The sequence below is a fragment of the Bos taurus genome, chromosome 27, assembly GCF_002263795.3.
Source record: "Bos taurus isolate L1 Dominette 01449 registration number 42190680 breed Hereford chromosome 27, ARS-UCD2.0, whole genome shotgun sequence".
In the NCBI taxonomy this organism is placed as follows: Eukaryota; Metazoa; Chordata; class Mammalia; order Artiodactyla; family Bovidae; genus Bos; species Bos taurus.
Window position 1 is genome coordinate 19,848,608 of NC_037354.1, and position 20,346 is coordinate 19,868,953.

At 41.9% G+C, this 20,346-nt stretch overlaps 1 protein-coding gene across 2 annotated transcripts in view; it reads left to right on the forward strand.

Moving 5' to 3' along the window:
- Positions 1–20,346, forward strand: part of MTMR7 (myotubularin related protein 7) — a 100,657-nt gene that overhangs the window by 669 nt on the left and 79,642 nt on the right. The window lies entirely within an intron of this gene.

Genomic DNA, 20,346 nt, shown 5'->3' on the forward strand with positions numbered 1-20,346 from the left:
CTTCAGGCTATCAACTGCAGTGGACCTTGGGCCGAGTAGATGATCAGTGTTCGCTCTAGTCTAAATGTATTATCTGTCCTTCCGTCTTCTTGCGTTTTCCAGTGGGTTGCAACTTACAGATCGTCCGCTTACCAGCTCAACAAAAGCGACTGGTTCCAGGTCATTCCAGTTAAATTGACCCCCGTACCAAACCTTCCTACTCATAGTTGTACTAGTGATATAATTTAGAGCGAAAAAGGTGATCGACGTTCCCGATAAAAACCCTTAACTAGTGACAAAACCTGTTTCAGCAGCCAATTGGTTGTCTCCTGTGACTGCATCTACAGCGCCTTGCCTTGCCTTGCCTTGCCAGGTTGATCGCTTCAAAACCTAGGCCCTTGACCGCGAAGTCAAAGCTAGCTCTGAGTGGGCGGAACGTAGGAGGCCCCAGGGCTCCTATTGATGACATGGGGCCATTGCTCTGCAGTAAGTCCAGGAGGAAAAATTCATTCCTAAATTCTGGAGTGCTTCCTAAGTGCCTCTTTATAAAAGCAGTGTTTACAATTGTCTCATGTCAGTGGAAGAATAAAATCTTTTAGTTCGCTACATAAAGTCAGTTCCAGCAGTAAAATTCAGTTGTATTGATTTTGCACAGTGCAATTAAATTGTTGCATCACAGTCGGGAAATTGTAAACTTAAAGGAGAGTGCCATAAACCACAAAATAGGTGGCTCAAAGCTTTCAGGGTTTAAGTGGTGCTAAATAATTTATTCTGGAGTGAGGAATTTAGCTCATGGACTCTCTGCCCTTTCCAAGGGCATCCTTTTTATTTTTTTCATGATGAAGGGAGCTCTTGATAAAAATGATGTCTAATGTGAATGTTAATAGTCATAGGGTGACATGATATCAGGTGCTTTTTTTTTTCCTATGGAATGTGAATTTTGGGAGTCAAGGCCTTTTCTAATCTATTCAAACCCATTGTTTATAAAACCATGTGTGCAAACCTGAACAGCAAGCAATATTGTCACTTGTTCCTCAAACTAGTTTTCATAAACACACTGTAAGCAGTGTAGTACTTCAAACCAGAAATCACCTGTCAGGAAACAGAAAGAGATGGTGGTTGGGGAGGGGGTGGTTGGAATGGGCAGTTGTCTGAAATGTCATTGAGTTGAGAGTCATTAACATTTAGGAGAGTGCAGGTGGAAAAAATTAAAAGTTACAGAGGTTGGGTGGATCCAGTCTGTTTATTCAAGTCATTCCACAAGTGTTTGAGAACCTTTCCTGTGGAAGGTTCTGTGTTGTGTTCTGGGAGGCCCTGGTCTGAAGGGTTGTTGTTCATTCGCTCAGTCGTATCCAACTCTTGGTGACCCCATGGACTGCAGCATGCCAGGCTCCCCTGTCCTTCACCATCTCCCGGAGATTGCTCAAACTCGTGTCCATTGAGTTGGTGATTCCATCCAACCATCGTGTCCTCTGTCATCCCCTTCTCTTCCTGCTTTCGATCCTTCCCAGCATCAGGGTCGTTTCTAATGAGTTGGTTCTTCACATCAGGTGGCCAAAGTATTGGAGTTTCAGCTTCAGCATCAGTCCTTCCAATGAATATTCAGGGCTGATTTCCTTTAGGATGGACTGGTTGGATCTCCTTGCAGTCCAAGGGAGTCTCAAGAGTCTTCTCTAACACCACAGCTTGAAAGCATCAATTCTTCCATGCTCAGCTTTCTTTATGGCCCAGCTCTCACATCCATACATGACTACTGGAAAAATCATAGCTTTGACTAGATGGACCTTTGTCGGCAAAGTAATATCTCTGCTTTTGAAAATGCTATGTAAGTTGGTCATAGCTTTTCTTCCAAGGAGCAAGCATCTTTTAATTTCATGGCTGCAGTCACCATCTGCAGTGATTTTGGAGCCCAAGAAAATAAAGTCTGTTGAGGCAGCTGTAAATCTAGAGAGAAATGTGTACACAGGACAGTGGGCAGAGAGGTCAGTGGACAGAGGGTCCACTCTACCATAAAGGGTGAGGGAAGGCTCCTTCAAAGAGCTGAGTCTTAACACGCAAGATGCCAAAGAAGACCAGGAGCACTGGAGATGCTGGCAGGCAGCTGTGTACGTATGATGTGTTGTAATATATCATTACAACTTCAAAGATGCCAAAGGCCTTAACAGTGATAAAGATAGAATTGATGACACCATTCCTTGAGGTTAAACAATATCATTTTATTTTACATTTTAAAAACAATTAAAAAATTTTTGTCTTTAGTTTTTTTTCTTCTAGTTTTATTGAGATTGAATATACATACGGTGCTGTATAAGGTGTACAGTGTAATGATGCGGCTTACATACATCATAAAATGTTTACCTCAATAAGTTGATGACCACCCGTCATCATATAGAGAGAAAATTAAAGAAATAGAAAAAAACTTGTGATGAGAACTCATAGAATTTATCATCTTAACTTTCATGTATAACATATAGCAGTATAAATTATATTTATCATGTTATATTTTCCATCCCTAGTAGTTACTTATAACTGGAAGTTTGTATTTTTTGACCATCTTCCCCCAGCCACCCCCCTTCCCATAGCCACAGATTGGATCTTTTTTTCTATGAGATTGAGATGCAGGTAAAAAGACTCTGATGCCAGGAGGGATTGGGGGCAGGAGGAAAGGGGACGACAGAGGATGAGATGGCTGGATGGCATCACCGACTCGATGGACGTGAGTTTGAGTGAACTCCGGGAGTTGGTGATGGACAGGGAGGCCTGGCGTGCTGCGATTCATGGGGTCTCAAAGAGTCGGACACGACTGAGCGACTGAACTGAACTGAACAACATCCTGTGTTAGTTCCTGTTACACAACATTGTGATTGCATAGTTTTGAAAATTTCATTTTACATTTAAAAAATATTTATTTATTTTGGCTGTGCTGGGTCTTCACTGCTGCGTGGGCTTTTCTTCAGTTGCAGTGAGCAGGGGCTGCTCTCTGGTTGCAGTGTGTGGGTTTCTCATTGTGGTGGCTTCTCTTGTTGCAAAGTATGGGCTCTACAGCACACGGGCATTAGTAGTTGGAACTCCCAGGCTCTAGAGCACAGGCTCAATAGTTATGGGGCATGGGCTTAGTTGCTCCGTGGCATGTGGGTTCTTCCAGGACCAGGAATCGAACCCATGACTCCTGCATTGGCAGGCAGACTCTTCACCAGTGAGCCATCAAGGAAGCCCTGATTTTACATTTTTAAGTACAAAACTAATTTTCACAACATAAATGAAAAAGGGGAGAATACTACTTAAGAGCTTGTGTTGTAGAATGCATAATTATTGATGGTCATATTCATCTTTGTTTTTGGCTTCCATTGAATTCTGGGGGTGTTGAATAGGTATATTGCCTTATATTGTATGATTTCATGTGTTAGATGATTTGTGAGGTGTATACACGAAGTTTCTCTGTAGGTTTGACGTGTGTTTACCATGTGGGTGCTGCTGCTGCTGCTAAGTCACTTCAGTCATGTCCGACTCTGTGCGACCCCATAGACGGCACCTCACCAGGCTCCCCCGTCCCTGGGATTCTCCAGGCAAGAACACTGGAGTGGGTTGCCATTTCCTTCTCCAATGCATGAAAGTGAAAAGTGAAAGTGAAGACGCTCAGTCATATCTGACTTTGAGCGACCCCATGGACTGCAGCCTACCAGGCTCCTCCGTCCATGAGATTCTCCAGGCAAAAGTACTGGAGTGGGGTGCCATTGCCTTCTCCGACCATGTGGGTAGCAGGGGTTTATTTTAAGAGGAGAGAAAATGCGTGTATAATGTGCAGTTGTTTTCCTATTATAATGAAAGTCATTCATTTACTCTGTAAGCTGCATGATATCCATCACAGCCTGTGTGCTCCACTTCAGTCTCTGGAGTGCAGTGTAAGGAGACAGATGCCCATGAATAATCTGGAATGCTTTGCACATTTTTCTCTCTTGATGTGTGTGTGTATGTGTTTAACTGAAGCCTTTAATAGAGCATATGCTAAACAGGGTGTTCTTCTCCCGGAATGGTTCCTGTATCAGAAAGAAAAAATGTTCCAAGGTTGAGCTAGTTTGCAGTTGGGTTGAAGTGAGGACATCAAGCATTACCTGTATTCATCACAGTGAACTTTTTGTTTCCACTTCATTGTCAGGCTTTCTTTGACACTCTAAAAACTTGCTGGTAAGAAAAGAAAACCTTGCAAGAAGCTTAGGGATAATTTGGGTTCAAGTGTTAGTTCTACAGAAAACCTTCTGGGCTTTCAGAAGTAGCTTAAAGTGTTTTGTAGGGTGTGGGTTAGTATTGGATAGGTGCTAATGAGTCTAGCTGGGATTCTGGCAAAGTAATCTCTACTTTTTGTGCTTTGTCCTTTCCAGAAGACATTTTCCCCTACATGTGTGCATTTGAGTTTTGAAATAGAATACGCGATGACCTCCAAAGCCTTGAAAATGCCTTCTTTTCCTTTCCACCCCCATCCCCCCATTCTGAGCCGTTACCCTCACAGCCTCCTAGCTGGTCTCCCAAGTTCCTTTTTGTTTTTCTCCAGTCCTGCCTCCACGGAGGGAGTCGGGTGATGCTTTTATGACACAAATTGGTTATGTTCCTTCCCTGCTGGAATTCTTGGATGGCTTCCCTTTGTACCCAGGTTAGAGAGCGAGAATCCCCAGAAAGGCCTGCCTGGATGGACCTCTGCTTCCTTCCCGTCCTGGTTCTGTGACAGTCGTCGTCTTGCTTACCTTCCTCTGATTGCAGCTAGCCTTCGTGGGTTCCTCGCCTGTGACAGGTTCTTTTTCTGCCTGAGGACTTTCGCACTGCTGTTCCTCCTGGGGGATACTCTTATCCCCACTGTTCACCTGCGTAAGTTTCCAATCTTCCTACTTTCAGATTCAATGTAACTTCCTCAAGGAGGCTGTTGCCCCATTCTCCATCTAAATTAGGGCTGCCTGTTATATTCTATCATGGAACCCAGGTTTTCACCTTATGCCCCATGTTACATGCAAGTTTTATATTTATGCAAGCGATTATTCATCTCAAGCTCTTCTGTTAGACCAAGAGCCCTGTGAAGGTGAGGATCACATCTCATTCACCCGTGTAGCCACAGCACCTAATATAGTTTCTGGGACCAAGGAAGCACACAGTAAATAAATTAGTAATTGGAAAATAGAAAGAATGAGTAATTCCTTTTTTTAAAATGTTTTTTATTGTGTTAAAAGTCACATAATGTAAAGCATACTATTTTAACCATATTTAACTGTATGTTTCAGTGACTCTAAGCACTGCTGCTAAGCTGCTAAGTTGCTTCAGTCGTGTCCAACTCTGTGCGACCCCATAGACAGCAGCCCACCAGGCTTCCCCGTCCCTGGGATTCTCCAGGCAAGAACACTGGAGTGGGTTGTCATTTCCTTCTCCAGTGCATGAAAGTGAAAAGTGAAAGTGAAGTCGCTCAGTCATGTCCGACTCTTCACGACCCCATGGACTGCAGCCTACCAGGCTCCTCCGCCCATGGGATTTTCCAGGCAAGAGTACTGGAGTGGGGTGCCATTGCCTTCTCTGACTCTAAGCACAGGAATGAGTAATTTTTAATTTCAGCACTTTGTGTTTTAGTTTTTTCTTTAGTAATCCAGGCCTCTTGTGCATTGTACCCATGACTAGGTACAATATTGTCAGTCTTCTAATAGTATAAAGTACTTGTGGATATCAATATAGTTTATAAAATTGATAGCATATATATATATATAATGATATGCATTTTGTCATTGTATATAGTTTTAATGAGACAGAATTAAAATAACGTAAGATTCCCCATTCAGCCTTTTTAAAGTGTAAATTTCAGTGTTTTTAGTGTATTTACATTTTTGGGTTCCTCTCATCGCTGTCTTATAGGAAACATTTTCATCAGCCCCTAAAGAAATCTGTTAGGAATCAGTCCTCATTCCCTGGTAGCTGGGATGATACAGAATCTCCCCTCAGTGCAGGAGACCGAGTTCAATCCTTGGGTCAGTAAGATCCACTGGAGAAGGAAATGGAAACCCACTCCAGCATTCTTGCCTGGAGAATTCCATGGATAGAGAAGATTGGCAGGCTTTTAAAGTCCATGGGATGGCAAAGAGTCAGACACGACTGAGTGACCAGCACTGTCTAGGTTCATCCAACTCCTAGCAGATATTGGTGCTTCATTATTTTTTATTACAGAATAATATTCCATTCTGTGGATTTACATTCTGTTTATGCTTTCATCAGTGTTTGGTTGTTTGGGTTGTTTCTACTTTTTTGATTATTATGAATAGCACTGCTGTGAACACTCTGGGAGAATATAACTTTTTATTGTTATTATTATTGATTTTTGTTACACATTTAAACAGTTTCTTAGAGAAACAACATAATGAGATGAAGTTATACTCACATTATTCCAAATTCACTTCTAATTTGTGATAATATGCCTTTTTATGCAATCATAAGTAATATGCTTTTTTGGAGAAGGCATTGGCACCCCACTCCAGTACTCTTGCCTGAAAAATCCTATGGACGGAGGAGCCTGGAAGGCTGCATGGGGTCGCTGAGGGTCGGACACGACTGAGCAGCTTCACTTTCACTTTCATGCACTGGAGAAGGAAATGGCAACCCACTCCAGTGTTCTTGCCTGGAGAATCCCAGGAACGGGGGAGCCTGGTGGGCTGCCGTCTATGGGGTCACACAGAGTCGGACATGACTGAAGTGACTTAGCAGCAGCAGCAATATGCTTTTTCTCTTAATGACCTTTTTACCCACCATTATTTTGCATGCATATTTTATATTCGAATGTCATCTGCCTATGTATTGTTTTAATAATTACGTAGTATTCATTTGAGTGTGGTTTGCTGAAACTATACCCACTCATAGGGATTTGGGTTTTGTGCCCCTAGGAAGTCCCCTGGTACAGGTTTCTCAGTGTATTATTTGCCCAGAGTGGAATGAAGAGAGTATGAACAGTCTTCATAAGGATTCTAATAATGTGGTATCTTTCAGTATTGGAGGGCTTCTCATATGGCCCAGGGTTTAAAGAGACACTTTATAGTCCCAGGGAGCAGCAATGGAGGGACTGCAGAGGAGAAGATCTTGGCTTTATGTAGAGAAGTTCTTTCCAACAATTATCCCTGTTGTGGGGCTTCCCAGATGGCGCCAGTGGTAAAGAACCCGCCTGCCAATGCAGGAGACATAAGAGACGTGGGTTCAATCCCTGGATTGGGAAGATCCCCTGAAGGAGGGCATGGCCACCCACTCCAGTATTCTTGCCTGGAGAATCCCATGGCTGGAGGAACCTGGCGGGCTGTAGTCCATGGGGTTGCAAAGAATCAGACACAACTGAAGTGACTTAGGGCACACACATCCCTGTTACAGAAATTAGTGGATGACAGGTGTTTCATGCAGAGTCAGGGTGACTCTTGTCAGTGGAGAAATGAAGGTGTTTCAGGCATCTGAGGGGAGAATAGACTAGAATTGTGCTTGGATTTCTTCTGGCCCAGTACCCGGCTACCCCAAGCTTCCTGCTTCTGATGCTGAGAGCTCACTGTGTCCCTTGGCAATCCATGACCACCATGGACAGCTCTAGACATTAGTAAGTTTGCTTTATATTGAGTCAAAATCTGGCTCACTGTTGTTTCTAGTAATTGCATCTAGCTCTGTCCTGTGGGATGTTCCCCACTGCATCAACCCTCCTTCCAGAAAATGGCCCTTCGGCCACCTCTGTAACCTTTTCCTGCCACCTAAGTGGTAGGCTTTTCACTGCCTGTTCTGGCAACCAATCAGTGGCTTGGTTTTAAGTTCTTTTATATCCTGGTTACTTTTCTCAATGAGTTAAAGCAAACTAACAAACGTGATTACTCTAGGTTTTCTTGAACTCAGGGGGAGTAAAGTTTGCTAACTAGTTTTTAAATTTAAATATCATCCAGCCACAGCTCAGTGGCCTTCTGGGGAGCTGACTGTGGAAGGGAACCCTGAAGTTGTCTGCACACATTGAGCTGCAAAGTCAGGTCTCCCCTGCCTTTTCCTTGAGTGATAGTATCGTACACTTTGCTTTGTTAAGTGTTATCTCGTTGGATTTAGGGCTTCCCAGGTGGCTCAGTGGTGAAGAATCTGCCTGCCAATGTAGGAGATTCAAGAGATGTAGGTCCCCTGGGTCAGGAAGATCCCTTGGAGAAGAGCATGGCAACCCATTCCAATTTTCTTTCCTGGAGAATCCTATGGACAGAGGAGCCTGGACGGCCACAGTCCATGGATTTAGCTTCTTGCCCACCGCCCCGCCTCCCCCCGGATTTAACTTCTTACACACACTCACCCACCCCCTAGTGGAATTAGCTTCTTGCTTAATCCCTAGCTCTGTTCTTTGGGGTTGCACATCTGCTATTCCTCTCAGCCAGGTACCATCCACAGCCTCGCCCTCTGCTATTACCTCATCCGTGATCTCATCCAAGAAAAAACTGAGTTAGGCGGATGTGACTTCTTAGTAGCTTAAGTCACTTTGCCTTCATCTCTCAAGCTCTCCTTCCTGATAACAGATATAGTAGTTCCCTCAGCTTGGTGCCAGCTACCGTCTGATAAACTTGCCCTCCATCAACTCTCCAGATAGCTCATCAAAGACAAAAATGAAGTAGTCTGTGAGTGATTGAGTGAATCCTCGCGCTGATTGATGATTTCCTTTTCTAGGTTCATAAAGAATTCCATTTTAGAATCTTGCCTGGAATGAATGTCAGACCCACCAAATTATAATTCAAAATTCCACACCCCCATTTGAAAATAGTGACTTCATTTGCGAGATCTGTCATAGAGATTCATAGAATCATGAGAAGACTGGCTTTGTGTCACTCACTGTCATCATACTGTCAGCACTAAGGGTTATATCTTCTTTCATCATTATTAAAAAAAAACATTTTCAGGTGATAATGGTGTATTGCCTTTTGAGTCCATAATAGGAAAAATATAGAAATTAGCCACTGTTAATATTTGAGTTTATTTCCTTCAGACCTTTTTCCTTTGCATGAATGTTCAAACTTTTTATTTGATTGTTTAGAAATTAAGGATTTCTCAATTCAATTTTGTACTATGCCTGTTTTCATTTACCCTATTGTGGTCTTTGAAACATGCTTTTAGAAGACTATGTGATTTTTTTTTAATCATATAGATATGTCATTATCACATTAAGCATTTCCCCATAAGGCTGTTCCAATAATATAATGATGAATATCTTATTTATTATTTGCATATGTGATTACTCCCTCAGGATAGAGCCTTAGATGAAATTACTGTGTCTCAGAAGATGAACAATTTTATGGCTGATATGTGTTGCTAATGACTTTCCAAAAACGTTATATTAAGATTCAGAAATGGAGGACAGTATCTCTCTCACTGTACCATTGCTTTATTATGTAAAAAAATATTTGTAAAAGGGGGATAGTGCTTCTTTAATTCATTGTATATAGTTTTTTTTTTTTTATTTCTAGTAAGTTGAAATATTTTTCCAGATTTTTATTGACCGTTTTGTTACTTTTCTGAATTGTGTATTTATATCTTCTACCATTTCAATAATTCTTGCTTTTATGTGTATGTATGGTCTGTGTGTGTATAATGTTTCAGTTCAGTTAAGTTCAGTCGCTCAGTCGTGTCCGACTCTTTGTGACCCCATGAATCACAGCACACCAGGCCTCCCTGTCCATCACCAACTCCCGGAGTTCACTCAGACTCACATCCATTGAGTCAGTGATGCCATCCAGCCATCTCATCCTCTGACGTCTCCTCCTCTTGCCCCCAATCCCTCCCAGCATCAGAGTCTTTTCCAATGAGTCAACTCTTCGCATGAGGTGGCCAAAGTACTGGAGTTTCAGCTTTATCATCATTCCTTCCAAAGAAATGCCAGGGCTGATCTCCTTCAGAATGGACTGGTTGGATCTCCTTGCAGTCCAAGGGACTCTCAAGAGTCTTCTCCAGCACCACTGTTCAAGAGCATCAATTTTTCGGTGCTCGGCCTTCTTCACAGTCCAACTCTCACATCCATACATGACCACTGGAAAAACCATAACCTTGATCTGACGGACCTTTGTTGGCAAAGTAATGTCTCTGCTTTTGAATATGCTATCTAGGTTGATCATAACTTTCCTTCCAAGGAGTAAGCGTCTTTTAATTTCATGGCTGCAGTCACCATCTGCAGTGATTTTGGAGCCCCGGAAAATAAAGTCTGACACTGTTTCCACTGTTTCCCCATCTATTTCCCATGAAGTGATGGGACCGGATGCCATGATCTTCGTTTTCTGAATGTTGAGCTTTAAGCCAACTTTTTCACTCTCCTCTTTCACTTTCATCAGGAGGCTTTTGAGTTCCTCTTCACTTTCTGCCATAAGGGTGGTGTCATCTGCATATCTGAGGTTATCGATATTTCTCCTGGCAATCTTGATTCCAGCTTGTGTTTCTTCCAGTCCAGCATTTCTCATGATGTACTCTGCATAGAAGTTAAATAAGCAGGGTGACAATATACAGCCTTGACGTACTCCTTTTCCTATTTGGAACCAGTCTGTTGTTCCATGTCCAGTTCTAACTGTTGCTTCCTGACCTGCATACAGATTTCTCAAGAGGCAGGTCAGGTGGTCTGGTATTCCCATCTCTTTCAGAATTTCCCACAGTTTCTTGTGGTCCACACAGTCAAAGGCTTTGGCATAGTCAATAAAGCAGAAATAGATGTTTTTCTGGAACTCTCTTGCTTTTTCCATGATCCAGCAGATGTTGGCAATTTGATCTGTGGTTCCTCTGCCTTTTCTAAAACCAGCTTGAACATCTGGAAGTTCATGGTTCACGTATTGCTGAAGCCTGGCTTGGAGGATTTTAAGCATCACTTTACTAGCATGTGAGATGAGTGCAATTGTGTGGTAGTTTGAACATTCTTTGACATTGCCTTTCTTTGGGATTGGAATGAAAACTGACCTTTTCCAGTCCTGTGGCCACTGCTGAGTTTTCCAAATTTGCTGGCATATTGAGTGCAGCATTTTCATAGCATCAACTTTTAGGATTTGAAATAGCTCAACTGGAATTCCATCACCTCCACTAGCTTTGTTCATAGTGATGCTTCCCAAAGCCCACTTGACTTCACATTCCAGGATGTCTGACTCTAGGTGAGTGATCACACCATCACTGAGATGGAATTTACATACTATAAAATTTACTCTTTTGAAGTATGCAGTTCTGTGCTTTTTTGGTGTGTATTCACAGTATAATAATTGGTGGTATAACCATTACAGTTATCTTAATTCCACAGCATGTCATCAGTCTAAGAAGAAACTCCTTACCCTAAAGTCGCTCCCCATTTCTCCCTTGCCCCTGCTATCCCCAGCAATCATTAATGTACTTTATGTCTTTATGTATTTCCCTTTTCTGAACATTTCATGTAAGTTGAATTATGCAATATGTAGTCCTTTGTGGCTTGCTCTTTTTAGCATAATGTATTAAGGTTTATTCAAGTTAGTAGTATGAGCTAGTGCCTCGTTTCTTTTTCTCCATTCTGTGGATATATCACAGTTTTGTTTTTCAGGTGTTGGACATTTGCGCTGTTCCTGTTTTTTGCTATTACAAGTAATGCTGCTATGAACTCCTATGTGGAAATTTTTCTGTGGGCATATGTTTTTATTTCTTTTAGGTGGAATTTCAACTCCTTTGAGTGAAATTGCTCTCATATGGCAAACCTTTGTTTAACGTTTTGAGGAACTGCCAAACTGTTTTCTGGAAGTGACTGCACCATTTTAAGGTCCCAGCAACAATGTGTGAAGGTTCCAATTTTTTCCCATCTCTGCCAGCACTTGTTATTGTCAGTCTCTTTTATTCATCCCAGGGGGTGTGAAGTGGTGTTCATCATGGCTTTGGTTTGCATTTCCGCTGACTAATTATATTGAGCATCTTTTCATGTGTTTAATGACCATTTGTGTGTCTTTGAAGAGCTGTCTGTTCAAATCCTTTGTTCATTCTTAATTGGGTTATTTGCTTAATTATTGAATTGCAAAACTTCTTTATGCATTATGGACATAAGTCTGTAATCCATATAATAAGTAATCTGATATAACTCCGAAAGAGGTATGACTTGCATATGTCTTCTCCCAGTCTGTCAGTTTTTTTTCACTGTCTTCATGGTATCCTTTGAACACAAGGGCTTTCCTGGTGGTTCAGATGGTAAAGAACCTGCCTGCTAATGCTGGAGATCCAGGTTCAATCCCTGGGTCAGGAAGATCCCCTAGAGAAGGGAATGGCTACCCACTGCAGTATTCTTTCCTGAAGAATTCCATGGACAGAGGGGCCTGATGGGCTGCAGTCCATGGGGTCACAAAGAGTCGGACAAGACTGAGCGACTGACACTTTTTTTTTTAATGAAAAAGTTTTGAATTTTGATGACGTCAACCTTACCCAGTTTTTCTTTTCTCACTTGTGTTTTTGGTGTCATGTCCATGGGTGTTTTTTTTTTAAAAACTCCCCTTTCTTTCTGTAAAAACGTAATACAGAAAATTTAGTTCAAAAAAGCAGAAAGAAAATGAAAGCTGTGCATAATCTCAACACCCAAGAACTGCTGTTAACTTTGTATCTATTGTGAGCCCTTTTGATAGCTCAGTTGGTAAAAAATCCTCCTGCAATGCAGAAGACCCCGATTCGATTCCTGGGTCAGGAATATCCCCTGGAGAAGGCTACCCACTCCAGTATTCTTGGAATTCCCTTGTAGCTCAGCTGGTAGAGAATCTGCCTGCAAAGTGGGAGACCTGGGTTTGATCCCTGGGTTGGGAACATCCCCAACCATGAGAAGGGAAAGGCTACCCACTCCAATGTAGCCTAGAGAATTCCATGGACGGTATAGTCCATGGGGTTGCAAAGAGTCAGACATGACTGATCAACTTATCTTTATATAAACTTCATAAACTATATATATATAAAACTTTTCTTTGTATAAAAATAGGAAAACAACATAAAACAAAATGAGTTTTATTTGTGTGTGTGTAATTTTGGAAAGTGAGAACCTGTGTTTTGTATCTAATAGTATACCATAAATATATTTCTTACGTTATTAAACTTTCTTCTGAAAACTGGTCTGTCGTCACTACCCCGTCTCACATTGTGTGGAGGCCTTCTAGGTTGTTTAGGGTTAGAAGGCAATCACTTCTCCATGGGTCTTAAACATTTCTGCACTTTTGCTCTGAAGTTATCTTTTTCCAGGGTGATTTTGTAGTGAACCACCTTGGAAGAAAGACACAGTTCCTCCCCTGGGCAAAGGGCAGAATTGTTTGCTGTCTGGGATAAGAAAGGCGATATTTTCCTCGGGGGCAGAGGTTGCTCAGGCTTGTTAGCAGCCCTCTTACAAGATTGGCATGTGGGCGGCTCTGGGCTCTGAGTTCCTTATCTGGGAGCCACTGTGTGCAGGGCCTGCGCTGGGCACTCTTTTCCCATTGACTGGGGAGGGGGCGAGGGGAGGGGGCAGGTGCCTGGTGCAGGCCTGGGGCCCTGCGTCCTGGGTTGCAGAGAGTCACGGAGTCCAAATTCCTGACCCTGGAGTCTTGTGTCTTCTGTCAGCATCCTTGATACCACAGATGATACTAACTTGTGAGGTTGCAAGCAGATTAACATTTCGGACATTTTACAGCTTTTCAGTTCAGTTCAGTTGCTCAGTCGTGTCCGACTATTTGTGACCCCATGAATCACAGCATGCCAGGCCTCCTTGTCCATCACCAACTCCCGGAGTTCACTCAAACTCACATCCATCGAGTCGGTGATGCCATCCAGCCATCTCATCCTCAGTCGTCCCCTTCTCCTCCTGCCCCCAATCCTTTCCAGCATCAGAGTCTTTTCCAATGAGTCAACTCTTTGCATGAGGTGGCCAAAGTACTGGAGTTTCAGCTTTAGCATCATTCCTTCCAAAGAACACCCAGGACTGATCTCCTTCAGAATGGACTGGTTGGATCTCCTTGCAGTCCAAGGGACTCTCAAGAGTCTTCTCCAACACCACAGTTCAAAAGCATCAATTCTTCGGTGCTCAGCTTTCTTCACAGTCCAACTCTCACATCCATACATGACCACTGTAAAAACCATAGCCTTGACTAGACGGACCTTTGTTGGCAAAGTAATGTCTCTGCTTTTGAATATGCTATCTAGGTTGGTCATAACTTTCCTTCCAAGGAGTAAGCATCTTTTAATTTAACTAAGTTAATTCTAGGCTCCAAAATCACTGCAGATGGTGATTGCAGCCATGAAATTGCAGCCATGAAATTAAAAGACAGGGAGGGAGGAGGGAGGAGGGTTCAGGATGTATACCTGTATATACCTGTGGCGGATTCATTTTGATATATTGTAAAGATTTTTTTACATCATCTGCTACATTTGCCGTTGGAGTTGTGTCTACTTTACCACTGTAAGCAGAGGAACTTTTTTTCTTTCTTCTTATGAGAATGATATATGAAGTGTGTTGTTGTTGTTCAGTCGCTGAGTCCTGTCTGAGTCTTTGCGACCCCGTGGACTGCAGAACGCCAGACTTACCTGTCCTTCACCATCTCCAAACTCTTGTCCGTTGAGTCAGTGATGCCATCCAACCATCTCATCCTCTGTGACCCCCTTCCTCCTGCCCTCAATCTTTCCCAGCATCAGGATCTTTTCCAATGAGTCGGCTCTTCACATCAGGTGGTCAAAGTATTAAAGCTTCAGCAATTGTGATTTCTCATTAATTTATATACCTTTGCTTATTGGTGAGATTGAATATACTTTTGGTGGCTGTCTGTAACAGTAGTAATATAGTAATAGTGCTGGTGAAAGAAAATCCTTCAGTAGTACTTTCTGTGTGCTAGGCACTCGATTCATTAGTCCCTAAAATAACTCTATGAGGTTAAGTATTATTATTATCCCCATTTCACAGATGAGGAAACTGAGGTTAGTCTGATCTGTTAGTCAGCTGCAAAGAGCAGAGTGAGGATTCAGAAGCAGACAGTATAGCAACGGTTGCGTCCTCAACAACTCCGCTGTCTCGCATTTGGACGTTGAGAGACGGAGAGAAGGTGGTCTGGGTTCCCAGTGCTTCTACTCTCAGCCCTCCTCACATTCTTGCCCTGAGGGAAGGTATCAGACATTCCTCTCATTTTTTCTCATTATTGCAGTTGGGTTTTGTCAAAAGAACCAAGGTCAGCCTTTTGTTTTGATTTGAATCTGTGTGAAAACTGTCAATCCTAAAGAAAATCAACCATGAATATTCACTGGAAGGAGTGATGCTAAAGCTCCAATACTTTGGCCACCTGATGTGAAGAGTCGACTCTTTGGAAAAGACCCTGATGCTGGGACAGATTGAGGGCAAGAGGAGAAGAGGGTGACAGAGGATGAGATGTTTGGATGGCATCACTGACTCAATGGACACAAGTTTGAGCAAACTCCGGGAGATAGTGAAGGACGGGGAGGCCTGGCGTGCTGCAGTTTATGGGGCAGACAGGACTTAGTGGCCAAACAACAACAAAGACAGATTATTGCCCAATTGTTAAGGGCTGTTCCATTGCCCAATATTTGACAATATTGGGGAGGTAGCCTGTGTAATCAAGTACATGATCTCATTTCAGAAGCAAGGCTGATAAGTTTGTTACAGAGAAACACACCACTTAAGGGATGTGTGTATAGTTATGGCTTATTTGTATTGTTGTTTGGCAGAAACCAACAAAACATTGTAAAAATTTTTTAAAAAATAGAAAAAAAAGTATAGCTGTAGCAGTTACATTTTCTTTAGTTTTCTGAGTTGTGGCTAAGTGGGAGTTATGGTCAAGCATTCCTCGAAACCACCTACATGTGTTGAAATCCTCACTTCTAGTAGGTTTAGCAAAAGTGTAGTTGAAGTCTGGGTTGTCCGGATGTGGGTACAGAACACATAATGTGTCATGGACCATAAGAATCCCTATTCATTTTATACTGTGTAAGAAAGCAGGTGAAAGTGAAAGTTGTTCAGTCACTTCTGACTCTTTGTGACCCCATGGACTACAGTCCATGGAATTCTCTAGGCCAGAATACTGGAGTGGGTAACCTTTCCCTTCTCCAGGAGATCTTCCCAACCCAGGGGTCAAACCCAGGTCTCCTGCATTGCAGGGGGATTCTTTACCAGCTGAGCCACAAGGGAAGCCTAAGAATACTGGAGTGGGTAGCCAATCCCTTCTCCAGCGAAATACAAGCAGATTCTTTACCAACTGAGCCATCAGGGAAGCCCTTTCTAATTAGGGGGATGTACACTATATGTGTGTGTGATGGTGAAAATTCTATGAAGAGAAATAGCACAATATAAGGAGGAGAGGGATGTTGGTGGGAGTGTTAGGATGGGTCTGTTTGATATAGGCTGGTAATACAGCCTTCTTGATAAAATAACATTTGAGCAGAGGCCTGCAAGTGAGGGAGCCAATTATCTGCTCACCTGAGGACAGCAGAGGGTCTGGAAGTAGGCACCTGCTTGGAGTCTTCGAGCAGGAGCAGTAAGCCAGGTGGGTGGGGGGCAGGGATGGGGTAGCTGTGGGGAGCGAGCTTTAAGGGTGGGGAGATCCACAGAAGGGATCCGAGCTCTGACTTACCTTTAACAGGATCTTGGGCAAAAATAAACTGGATGCAGGTGGGAGGGTACGCAAAGATAGAAAGAAGGGATGAGGGTAGCAATGGAGGTGGAAATAAACCAAATATATTTAAAAGTAGAGTGGTAAGGATTTACTAATAGAGTAGATAAGAGAGGAGAGAAAAAGAGGCGTCAAGGAGAGCACCTAGGTTATTTGCCCCAGCCTGGAAGGGTGGATTGCTGAGATGGGAAGAGCCACAGGAGGAGATTGGAAGTGAGGGGAGAGGGACCCTGGAGCTCGGTTTTGGACAAACCGAATTTGAGATGGCTGTTAGGCACACAGGTGATTTCCTTAGTAGGGTGGAGGCATCCCCTTGAGGAGCTGCAGAAGGACAATATGAGAGTGGCATACTTTTTAAAAATAGGGCTTTCTTTTTTTATCACCTTATAAAGATCTCAAATCCTTTAGAAAGTAGTCTGATATAAAGTCAGTCATTAAATACAAATTCTGAAAACTTTCTCATAAACCATATATGCTTGTATGTTAAGTCAGAGTTCCCTATGGATTTCATTGCGTCTAAGGACTAACATCAAATTATTTTTAGTTGAATATTGAATTATGTATCTTGTACTAAATAATATATTTATTTTTGTTGTTTAGTCGGTAAGTCATGTCCTACTTTTTTGTAACCTCATGTACTGTAGCCTGTCAGGCTTATTCCCAGTAGCTTAATTTTTTTTTTTTCCCTCACCTTCACCTATCATTTATCAAGATGAACTGTAAATAGATACATTTTCCAGCATGAGAGGAGTGTAATATTTAAAGGTGTGCTAGATGATTCTTTTGTAATATGAAAGATTCTGCTATGCTTTTTCTGGTTCAGGTATTTGGATCTATTTTCAAAAAGCAAACACGTACCTTTATAATTCAACAATAATAACAAGATCCAAGCAACTCAATTAAAAACTGGGCAAAGACTTGAATAGACATTTCTCCAAAGAAGATATCCAGATGGCCGGTGAGCATCTGAAAAGATGGCCAGCATCATTAACTGTTAGGGAAATGCAGATCAAAACCACAGTCGAATACCACTTTATACCCATTAGATGGTTACTGATAACAAACAAACAAAAGTAAGTTTTGGCAAGGATGTAAAGAAGTTGCAACTCTTGAGCATGACTGGTGGAAATGTAAAATGGAACAGCTGCTGGGATAACAGTTTGGCGGTCCCTCAAAAACTTAAACATAGAATTACTGTAATGATCCAGCAATTCTGTTCCTACATATATGCCCCAAAGAATTAAAAACAGGGACGCAAATAGACACTTGTATGCCTATATTCATAGCCGCATTAGTCACAATTATTATAGTATCATACCGAGTAGCTTCACTACCCTGAAAATCCTGTGTCCCACATACTCATCCCTCCCATATCAGCCCTTGGCAATCTCTGATGTCTTTGTGTCTTCACAGTTTTATCTTTCTCAGAATGTCATACAGTTGGAATCATCCATTAGGTAGCCTTTTCAGTTTGGTTTCTTTCACCTAATAATATGCATCTAAGGTTCCTCCATCGGAGAAGGCAATGGCACCCCACTCCACTACTCTTGCCTGGAAAATCCCATGGACGGAGGAGCCTGGTGGGCTGCAGTCCATGGGGTTGCTAGGAGTCGGATATGACTGAGCGACTTCACTATCACTTTTCACTTTCATGCATTGGAGAAGGAAATGGCAACCCCCTCCAGTGTTCTTGCCTGGAGAATCCCAGGGATGGGGGAGCCTGGTGGGCTGCTGTCTCTGGGGTCGCACAGAGTTGGACACGACTGACATGACTTAGCAGCAGCAGCAGCAGCAAGGTTCCTCCATATCTTTTCATGACTTGATAATTCATTTCCCTTTAGTGCTGAATACTATTTCATTGTGTGGATATATCACAGTTTACTCACTCACTTACTGAAGAACATCTTAGTGGCTTCCAAGTTCTGGCAATTATGAATAAAGCTGTTATAGACTTCTGTGTATAGGTTTTTGTGTGAATGTAAGTTTTCAGCTCCTTTAAGTAAATCCAAAGAAGGTAATTGCTCGATAACCTAGTAGGAGCATGTTTGGTTTTATAAGTAAACCATCAAACTTTCTTCCAACGTGACTGTACCATTTTGCATTTCTGTCAGGAATGAATGAGAGTTCCAGTTGCTTCACATCCTTGTCAACATTTGGTGTTGTCAGGATTTGTATTCTAATCAGTATGAAGTGGTAGCTCATTGTTGTTTTAATCTGCATTTCCCTGATGATGTATGATGTAGGTTGTATGCTTATTTGCCATCTGTATGTTTTTGGTGAGGCGTCTGTTAAGGTCTTTGGCTCATTTTTTAATCAGGTGTGTTTTTTTAATCAGAAATGTCTTTTGCAAATATTTTCTCCCAATTTGTGGCTTGACTTTTCAGTTTTTTGGCAGTGTGTTTTACAAAGCAGAAGTTTTCCATTTTAATTAGCTCTCACTTACCAATTCTTTCTTTTGTAGATCATGCCTTTGCTGTTGTATTTAAAAAGCACTGCCAAACCATCAAGATTTTCTTCTGTGTTATATTCTAGCCAGTTGTTCATTTTTAATTGTGTCATCTATATTTGTATTGTTGAGTTGTAAGTCTTTGTATATTCTGGATACCAGATCTTTATCAGATATATGACTTGCAGATATTTTCTTCCATTTTGTGGGTCATTTTTTTTTCACTTTCTTATTGTTGTCCTTAGAAGCACAAAAGTTTTTGATTAAGTCCAATTTACCTATTTTTTCTTTGGTTGCTCGTGTTATATGCCATATCTAAGAAACCATTGCCTACTCCAGGGTCATAAAGATTTACACTGTAGTTCTTTGATCCATTTTGAGTTAATTTTTGTATATGATATGAGATAGAGGCCTACATTCACTCTTTTGCATATGGGATTCCAGTTGTTCCAGCATCCTTTACTGACTTTCCTTAGTCCCTTTGTCTCCACAACCGTGTGAAAAATTATTTCCCTATAGTTGCTCAGACCATAGATGCTTGGGTTTCTTACTGGACTCTTGGTTCTATTCCTTTGATCTCTATCCTTCACTAGTACCACACAGTCTTGATTACTATAGCAATGAATGAGTCACTTGAGGTCTCCCAAAGCCTTGATTTTTCCATCTGCAACTGATTAGGACATTAAACAAGAGGATACATTGAAACACTTAATGTGACATGTAGTAAATATTTGCTGTTTTTATTATATTTATTATCATCATCATTGCAAAAGGAGGTGGTCACAGGTTTGTATGCTGGAAGAACTTTGACAAAATTTGAGAATAAAAACTTTTTCCTTAATCCAAACATTTCATCTGACTTACACATTGACTTCATTTCCTCACTGTACGATGTGGTTGAGTACGTTTTCCTCTGAAGGCACTCTGCAAAGAGTCCCTTCCCATCACCCAACTCTAGTTCATATCCATATTGGAGAGCATATTTTTCTTTTATAGAAACATTAATTTCATCAAACACATAGATTTTGGGAAAAGTGTTGAGTTTGCTCAGGAAGCCCCTGCCGTGGCTTCTGTTCCCTGGAGAAGAAGCCTCCATGACATCATCGAGGACTTCTGAGAGAGAGTTCCCTTTGGAGTGGATGTGTGGGGAGGAAACTGAGAAATACACTGATTTTTCTCTTTTTTAGTGGGTGAAAATAACATGGTTTCATTGACGCCTGCATTAAAACTTTCAGAAGCTTAATGTCTTACAGTGAACACATTATACACCTTGAAATATTTGAATGCTTATGAGAAATGATC